We start from the raw sequence: 9,836 nt of genomic DNA on the forward strand, positions 1-9,836 counted from the left end.
TTGTATATATATATACCACATCTTCTTGATCCATTCATCAGGCTATGGACACTTAGGCTCTTTCCATGATTTGGCTATTGTAGAAAGTGCCGCTATGAACATTGGGGTACATGTGCCCCTATGCATCAGCACTTCTGTATCCCTTGGGTAAATCCCTAACAGTGCTATTGCTGGGTCATAGGGGAGTTCTATGGATAGTTTTTGGAGGAACCTCCACACTGTTTTCCAGAGTGGCTGCACCAGTTTACATTCCCACCAACAGTGTAGGAGGGTGCCCGTCTCTCCACACCCTCGCCAGCATCTATAGTCTCTTGATTTGTTCATTTTAGCCACTTTGACTGGTGTGAGGTGGTATCTCAGTGCGGTTTTGATTTATGTTTCCCTGATGATGAGTGATGTTGAGCATCGTCTCATGTGCCTGTAGGCCATCTGGATGTCCTCTTTGGAGAAGTGTCTGTTTATGTCTTCTGCCCATTTCTTCACTGGGTTATTTGTTTTTTGGGTGTGGAGTTTGGTGAGTTCCTTGTAGATTTTTCATACAGAATTTTGTATTCATGAGTTTGTATTCTTTTTCTTTAAATGGATCCCAACATGTTTAAGTGCTAAGTCCCACACACTTGAACATCACCATGCTAATCACCCAGTACTCTGACACAAACAGCTAGAGGTGCTATATTGATAAGAACATTTCCTATGGCTTTGGCACTGGAAGATATCTGCAGTGGGGGAAAAAAAAAAACAAAAAACAGCTTTTATACTTACAGAGCCAGAAGCTAGCCTGTGGAAAATTCTTCCAATTACCAGACATGCAAAATTTTAACTAGAGAATGACATTATCATTGGTCTCCTTTTAGGAATATTCTTGATAACATTCAAACACACCCAGATACTTTTCTGGATAAGAATCATATAGAATAGAATGTATAACAAGTCCTATGATTTCAAGTCACAAAATCACAGCCATCCTACAAACTGTGTATGTTCATCTGTGTGTGGAGTTGTTTTACACATTCCAACACAATGGATCACATCATGGGGTTTTAACAAATCTTGACATATTATTTGAAAGTCACATAAATAATACAAAAGGAATACTTCATTAAGAAGAAGATATAAATTTCAAAAAGAAATGGTAAATAAACTCTTGGATTCTTTGATTACCTACTTAATAAAAAGGAGCAAATCAGGGCTCCTGGATGGCTCAGTAAGTTACGTATCACTCTTGATTTCTGCTCAGGTCAGGTCATGATCTCACAGTCATGAGATGGAGGCCTGGCTTGGTCTCCACACTAAGTGTGGAGCCTCCTTGGGATTCATTCGCTCCTGCTCCCGCTCCCGCTCTCGCTGTCCCGCCCCCCTCTGTGAGCCTCTCCCACTCATTCTTTCTCTTTCTCTTTCTCTTTCTCTTTCTCTTTCTCTCTCTCTCAAATTTTAAAAAAATTAAAAAGGAGCAAATCATATTAATTCATTGAGAAAATATTTAAATTTCCTCGTGATTTGACACAAAACACTGATTTCAACAAAGACTGCAACAACCATAAAACCTTCTAAGATGCCAGTGCAATGAGTAAATAAGTGTCAACAATCCAGGGAATATTTGCAATATGCAATGTTATGAATTATATATGAAAAAAAACTGAACAGAGATTGCTGTAATTTAATAGCAATGCTAAAAATGTATGTTATTAATTATAAGAGCTGAGAAACTAAAATAAAAATTTTCAACTATCAATAACAAAGGAACAAGTTTCAAATATCATGCTAAATTTAAAAAAAAATTTAATAATAGTTTATTGTCAAATTGGTTTCCATGCCCCCCTCCATGACCATCACTTCCTTCCCCACTCCCCCTCCCCTTCAGCCCTAGGTTTATTTTCAGTATTCAATAGTCTCTCATGATTTGTGTCCCTCACTCTCCCCAACACTCTTTCCCCCTTCGGCTCCCTATGGTCCTCTGTTAGGTTTCTCCTGTTAGACCTATGAGTGCAAACATATGGTATCTGTCCTTCTCTGCCTGACTTATTTCACTTAACACCCTCAAGGTCCACCCACTTTGCTATAAATGGCCAGATTTCATTCTCATTGTCATGTAGTACTCCATTATATATATACCACATCTTCTTTATCCATTCATCAGGTGATGGACATTTAGGCTCTATCCACGATTTGGCTATTGTAGAAAGTCCACTAAGAACATTGAGGTACATGTGCTCCTATGCATCAGCACTTCTGTATCCTCTGGGTAAATCCTTAGCAGTGCAATCCTCGGTCATAGGGGAGTTCTAGTGATAGTTTTTTGAGAAACCTCCATACTGTTTTCTCAAAAAAATTTTTGTTTTTAAAGGTGGGGGGGCTGCCTAAGTAGCTCAGTCGGTTAAGCTTCCAACTTCAGCTCAGGTCATGATTCTCACAATCCTTGGCTTCCAGTCCTGTGTTGGGCTTTATGCTGACATCTTAGAGCCTGGATCTGCTTCAGATTCTGTCTTCCTCTCTCTCTACCCTGCCCCCAATCTCTCTCTCTCTCTCTCTTTCTCTCTCTCTCTCTCTCAAAAATAAACATTAAAAATGTTTTAAATTTAAAAATCATGTTAATGTCTACGTTATCTTTAGATTCACTCCACAGAAAATATTACATTCTGTGTCATATGAGGAAAGGATCAAAGAGTATGCAGCCAAAAAATAATGTAGAAAAAAATTTAATATAGGGGGCATTAGATGTTTTACTAACTTATATATATTCTTTTCTAGATTTTTAAAATATATGTGGTATTTTTCATTCTTAAATGTGTAATTGGTTGTGATATCTTCTTACTCTATTCACTTCCATACAGAATTTTATATTCATGATTTTGCATCTTTTTTTAAAAAATAGATCCCAACACTTGTGTAAGCTCTAAGTCCCCAAACTTGAATAGGCTTCTGTTCAACCAGTAAAAACCTGAGCCTGTGTGCCCTCAAGAGTTATCTTCCTGACAACTTCATTCCTACTGAAAACCAAGTACAGCTTCAAGATTAATGTCATCATCTTTTTAATGGTTGCTACAATCTCTTCAATCACAAGCTAATTATCCAAAGCAATGACATTTTTTTCAACATACTTGGAAATGCAGCTTATTATAAAAGAATCCACATTTTGGAGATGAATTCATGTTTTTTATACATGGAAAGGAATTTTCTTCTCCCCCTAATAATTCAGGAGTTCTCATTGATTTACAAAATGTTAAATTGGGCCACCTGGGTGGCACAATGGATTAAGCATACAGCTTTTGATCTTAGCTCAGGTCATGATCTCATGGTTTGTGATTTGGAGCCCTAAATCAGGCTCTGTGCTGATGGTGTGGACCCTGTTTGGGATACCCTCTCTTCTCTGACTCTTCCCCAATTGTGCTCACTATCTCTCTGTCTCAGAATAAATAACATAATTTAAAAATTTTAAATAATATTGAAGTTGTGAATCACATTTCAACTTTGCTTTTACACACCCAGAATAAATATGCTAAATAAATACTCTATGACTGCTCTTTTCCTACCCATGAGCCCTTCTGAAATAAATATTTCCCACTATGCTTTCATCTTTGCATTATGACTTTATAAAGCAAAGTGTCTATATTCTGAGAGCAAGTTTAGTTTTTTTATTGTTGTTGTTCTTGTTGGAAAAACTCAGAATTTAATTCAATAAGTATGCTTTCTTTAAGTATCTCCTATTAGGTAAATCTGGATGATCACAGGGGAAGGATTGTGTTGAAACATAAAATTTCCATTGTGGTAGAGCAAAACCAGTGGGTTATTGGCAATTCCAGGTGGCTAGCCCAATATAATGAACAATTACTTTTTAAACAAATGTTTGGTTTGGCTTAGAGAATAAACAAAGATGTTCTGTGGAAGCAATACCAGTTTTTTTGTTTGCTTTCTTTAGTGTATTTGTTAGCAAGAGTAAGGGTAGTTACCATCTTTCTTCCCAAGTGGACATGTTTTTAGAAACACAAGGTGAGGAACTTGGACTTGCCAAAAAATTACTTTCATAATCTTACTATCATTGAAAAGAAAATGAGCCAATAAAAAATTATTACATATCTATCATGTACTAGGCCCCATGTTCAGTATGGCTAGGGTAGAAAAACGGTTCAGACACATTCTAATTTGAGGTATTTTTTTAACATATACATACAGAAAGATGATGAAAACTGCAAAATCCTAATCAACTGCCAAATAAATAATAAAGAGAAGATATATTGCCAGATTCCAGCAAAAGAATGAAAGCAGACGAGAAAGAGCATACACCCAAACACAAGGAGAACACAAAAGATCTCTGCAAGTAATGTGGCCAAATATCAGCTGTGTGTGCTTAAGCATGTCACTTTAGCTATCTTCACAGTGATCTGGGCAGCCTGGGTGTGTAGTGGTGAAATGCAGGTAACTTCCTCAATCAGAACCAAACACAAGCTGGAGAAGCCTTCATCCATAAGATCCATCAGTGGAGGAGGCATCAGTCCATCTGGTCCATTGTTCAGGAGTTGAGTGAGGTTGGCCAGACTGAAGCCTTCTGCCAGAGGTGAGGGCAACAGTGGCCACTGGAAATTAACACTGAGCAAGTACCACCTTCATTTCAGGCAGGATGCTTAGAATGTGCCCTCACAATGACTTGGGGAGCTATATACAGGTGGGTTAGGGGAGGGGGAAGACACAGATATTCAAAGATTCAGTAGTTTTTCCAAAAATTACCAGCTAGTCAGCATTTGGATTTAGGACTTATGTTAGGCATATCTGACTTCAAAAGGCAGGAGAAACTTATACACACAAATATACACACACACACTCACTATTCATATTATTTTGTTTTACATTTTTCATGTTACACATATTAAGAAAAATTTTATTGCCAATAATAATATACCCGTCAAATTATAACTCATAGAAAAACATTAGAATTTAATGTTTTTTATTCAGAATGTATATTGTCCTTGGAATTTTCCATTCCTTTATGGAGAAACTGCTTTCTAGTTTTTATTCATTTCAGCATACTCCAATATTACTGTTATGATAGAGTCAGCACAAGATGATCTTCTAAAAGAATTTCTCTAAATCTATTATTTGGATGATTTAAATTCTTAGATATTTTTGAGGTTCTGACCTTGAAAATCCCCAAGATTGTCTTTCAGAACTCTAAATTATTAAAATACATCAAATATACAATAAAAGAAATGTGAGATATTAACTCCATTTTTTTTCTAATTACTTAATACTACCAAGCAGAAGGACTCTGATGCACTGCTCTGTAAAACAAAGCAAAATATTTGAGCCTTCCTACTGTATTTCAGTGATTACCAAAAACAAAAACAAAACCATAACTTTTGCGTGAGGCACTTTATCACCTGCTAGAAAATTCTTTTCCGGGTGTCTTGCTCTTATCCTTTTAGGAACAGAAGCATTACTTGGGGTAGTACTAACGAGCCTCAAATTACATTGTCTTAATGCAACAAAATTTAATTTCTAGATGTAATAAAGCAATGTATGCATTGGTGGCTGACAGGTGGCTTCCACTTCCAGGGTTTCAGGGACCATTCTCATTTTATCTTGTGGCTCTGGCCCCTCCTGCCTCAGAAGACTCTGCATTCAGGTGATAGTTGACCAGAGCTGGGGGAGTGGGAGAAGCTTCTCTAGAAGCCTGGGCTGCAACACTTGCCCTTTCATGGCTTCATGGAGCTGAAAGGGGCTGGGAAAGATGCTGCATCCAGCATGGCAGGGGAAAGCCAGACAACTATTCATTTTTCAGAATGGTAATGAATGACCTTGAAATCTGTGCTGCACTCCTTGTTCTCCCATGTGGGAGCTGCAGAGAGTGTGAAGAGTAGGAAGAGGCCCCAAGACTCTCTACTGAGAGGACTGCCTCCCAGACATCCTAATATGCTGCCATCATAGGGTACCTGGCTATGTGCAGCACAGAATTGAAAATGCCAAATTTAAATATACACCTTCCATACTTCTACACATAATTGTCAAGTTGCTCCTCCCCACTCCTTCCCTCCCCTCCAGGGACTATGCCCATTTCCATTGTCTGAGTTTGTGTCCTCACTTCTTCCCTAACACTGGGTATCTTAGAATTGTTTTACATTGTGTTGCCATGGTTACACATGAGGCTGAGCTTTTTCCTGGAATTTATTGACTAATAAGAACTCCTTTCCCCCTATTCCTGTGGGTTGCCCCATGCTTAGATTGGGCTGTAGAGCATGAATAGTCACCTTTTCCTATCAAACATATTTCAAATATTTCCTTCCAATCTGTAGCTAGAATGTTGACAAATTGACATTATTTATGGTCCCTTTCATGTCGAAAAATGTCTTCAATTCTTAAGAATTTTTATTTTTCAGCAAACATTTGAAATTCTTAGAGATTAAGAATATTTTAATTTCTCACTTTTCTGTTTTTTGTTGTTTAGGGTGATCCTGGCCCTCCACTGTGGTAATATTACCCTGCCCTAAGGTGTGTATATTACTTGCACAGCAGTGTGTCTTGGTGTCCAGTGCCTGAGAAGCAGTTCAAGAACAATTCTGGTTTTACAAAAATTAAAAAATAGAAGTGCTTGGTCATAAACACATTTAGTAAATCCTGACATTGTGCCTCCTTGATCAATTTTTGTAAGTTTCTAAGAACTCCCTTTTTCCCACATACTTGCCAACACTTGACATTTTCACACTTTTGCTTTGTGTCCATATACTAGCTGGGAGCAAATGAGGTGGAGATTTTTTTCAGACGGTTTTTGTCCATGGGGTTCCTCTCCAACGAATGGCCTATTCACAGCAAGTTCTCACTTGCATATCGCAGTGTTTGTCTTACTAAAAATCATGTGTAGTTTCTTATCTATATAAGGTACTAATCTTTTATATGTTTATTCCCAATCTGTGGGGGGGTTTTGTTTTGTTTTGTTTTTACTTTTTTTCCCCCCAAAGTATGAGTTCTTTACGTAAAGTGTGGATTTTTCCTTTACTGTTTTGGGTTTTAATAGTGTAAGGCCATTCCTAACCAAATCGTAAAAACAGTAGTCTCCGAAGGCTTTTTCGCCCAAAACGTTCCCCACGGTTTATTCAGGGTTTCATTTATGAAGGCTTCTAACTGCAAAATTTCAGTTAAAATGCCCTGTGAGCTAAACTCTCATGATTGGAAAACTCTGGTCTAATAAATGTTACCCGCACCATTCTCACCCAAATCTTACCGCGAGAGCTTTAAAAGAGATTTCTGGAGATTCAGACCAGGCGGCAGCCTCCCGGGGGGCGTGAGAGGCGGGCCTCAGCGTCTAGGAGACACAGCAACCGCTCCCTCCCATAGGCGGAGAGAAAGAGCCAGGAGCTCACAGCCAATTGGGGAAATGCCAGAAAGCTACGCAGGCGCAGAAGGCTGGTGCGGCAGGGGGCGGGGCTGGACGCAGAAGGCGGAAGCTAAGAGAATGTTTCAATTTACTTACACTTCAGCTTGTTTTCGTCTTCTCCCACATGGTCTAGCGGTTAGGATTCCTGGTTTTCACCCAGGCGGCCCGGGTTCGACTCCCGGTGTGGGAAGGCTGTAGCTTTTAGAACTCTTAAAATTATTGCCCAATGAACTTGGACCTTTCTTAGGAAGAATGCACTAAATATAGTTCTTGAATTTGTGATTACATAGGGGAACATTGAGACCTGAAGTACGACTTTGTAATTTTCAAGCCAGAGAACCTAGCTTGTGTAGTTAATACTTTTACTTCTGCCCATAATACAATCCATTTAAAATGTTACAACAAATGATCATAATCAATATTTAGTGGTCAAACTCTACTAGGCAAAGGAATTTTTTTTGTTCCAACTTTATTCAGGTAATTTACATATAACATTGTGTACTCTTAAGGTGCCCAGCATGATGGTTTTATACACATATATTTACCACAGTACCAAGAGTTAATACCTCCATCACCTCAACATAATCACCATTTCTTTTAGACTTCTCAGAATTCTTATGTCCTGGCCAATTCACTGCTTTCTATTTGCCACTAAGTGTTTCTGGACCAAAATTAAAGAGATGGTGAACCTTAGGGAGAGAGAAGGTGCCTGAGAAAGCTGGACTCAAGACCAGCCGATATTTGAGGACTCGGTGGGGATGACAGGCTGCTTTCCTGAAGCAAGAGCCACTAGGGCTGAGATAAAAAGAAATGAGAGGTCTCCAGATAGAAGTACAGCTTTAACAGAGGTTTAACAGGGGTAGAGAGTGAAGGAAAAACAAATCCATTCATTTAGCTAACTTTCACAGAACATGTTGTAGGGAAACTGAAGTGTGGAATGTGCTTCTGGATAGAATCACACATGTGCTTAGGTTGAAGTCAGCACTCAGCAAATTCAAACTTTCAGAAGCAGACGGAGCCTTGAAACTTTCTCAGCTTATAAGCCATTTCCAGGATAGAAATAAAATATTTTTCTATGAATAGGCCTACATATTTTTAATAATAAGTCTAGATGAGTAGCGGTTAATGCACACAATGCTATCTCCTTTGAAAGTTCTATTGTTTGAAGGTGGAGGGAGAGATGGGGAAAGAGAAAGAGGGGTGATGGTCATGGAGGAGGGCACTTATGGGGAAGAGCACTGGGTGTTATATGGAAACTAACTTGACAATAAACTATAAAAAATTAAAATAAAATAAAATAATAATAAGGCAAAAAAAAAGAGAAAGTTCTATTGTTTGAATGAATCAGACTCATTGTATACCAGTTGCAGATGTCTTGGGCTTGATTTGTACAATAAAACCATTTGAGAACATATCCAGGGTTTCTGAACCATCCATAAACAAACAACGTGAGTTACACACAGAGGTAAAATTTTTACAGGGAAATTGCAAAACTTTCCACAGAGCATATTGGGTTTCAAAGTCACAATGTCCCTCTAATGGCAATGGCAGTGCCCAGCAGTGACATACAGAGTGGGTCCTACCTTCAGGAACTCTTTACCACCTCTGTTTTTTTTTTTTTTCTTCCAGCCCTGAATGAGTTGTGGTATCCGCAGTTACTAGTTTCTGAATAATCTAATTTTATAACCCCTTTAGATCCTCCAGCACTTCTAAAAAGTGTGCAACCAATTCCCTCTGTTAAATTTCCTGTTTGAAATATTTGTTTTCTTGACTGCAGACCAAGGGATACAAGTGTTGTTACTGTATAATTGCCATCTACCATTATCCTTTCAGCCTTACAGACATTTTGGGAGGAGTTGAGTACACAACTTATTCTGTATGTCAGGGAAAGTTCTTGGAGAAATAATATTCAGGTAAGGCCTAGAGGATGAGTTAGTAAGGTGAGGGGATATCAAATGTACATGAGTCAAGTTATTCTCGGGATCAGTCTGCCTTTTGCACTGGTCAAGTAGTCAAAAACTGGATACATCATGGGGAAATTCCTGCAGCGTTCAGGTCTCTACTGCTGGTACTAATCTCTAATTCCCCCCCAGGATGCACAATTGATTTTGGTTTATATTTTTTGTTAGAAAGGGAATTTTCAGGGGTTTTTTGGTCTTTTCTGGCCATAGTAGTCCTCATTTCAAGATTCAGGGAGCAATATAATAATGCTGATCATGAAGTAATATATTTGAACTGAACATAACAGAATCAGGTGTGTCCACAGACCCACTGGGACAACTTTGAGAGAGACTGAAGCCAAAACTTGATTTATCTCCTAAGCTCCAATGAACCACACAAAAGTATCTGAAGGCCAGGAGGAACAAACAACAACAGTAACATTAGTACTAGTAATTCCTAGCTGCCTAACCATAGGAAAGGATTAGTGTTAAATTAGCCAGTGTTAAGTCAACAGAATGAATGGCTACAGGTC

The 9,836-nt window shown here is 38.5% G+C and overlaps 1 non-coding gene across 1 annotated transcript; it reads left to right on the forward strand.

Moving 5' to 3' along the window:
* Positions 1–7,481: 7,481 nt before the first annotated feature.
* Positions 7,482–7,553, forward strand: TRNAE-UUC. Its single transcript has one exon. It is a non-coding gene; the product is annotated as a tRNA-Glu (tRNA).
* The last annotated feature ends 2,283 nt before the right edge of the window (positions 7,554–9,836 follow it).

This window comes from Suricata suricatta, chromosome 9, assembly GCF_006229205.1.
Source record: "Suricata suricatta isolate VVHF042 chromosome 9, meerkat_22Aug2017_6uvM2_HiC, whole genome shotgun sequence".
Lineage (NCBI taxonomy): Eukaryota > Metazoa > Chordata > Mammalia > Carnivora > Herpestidae > Suricata > Suricata suricatta.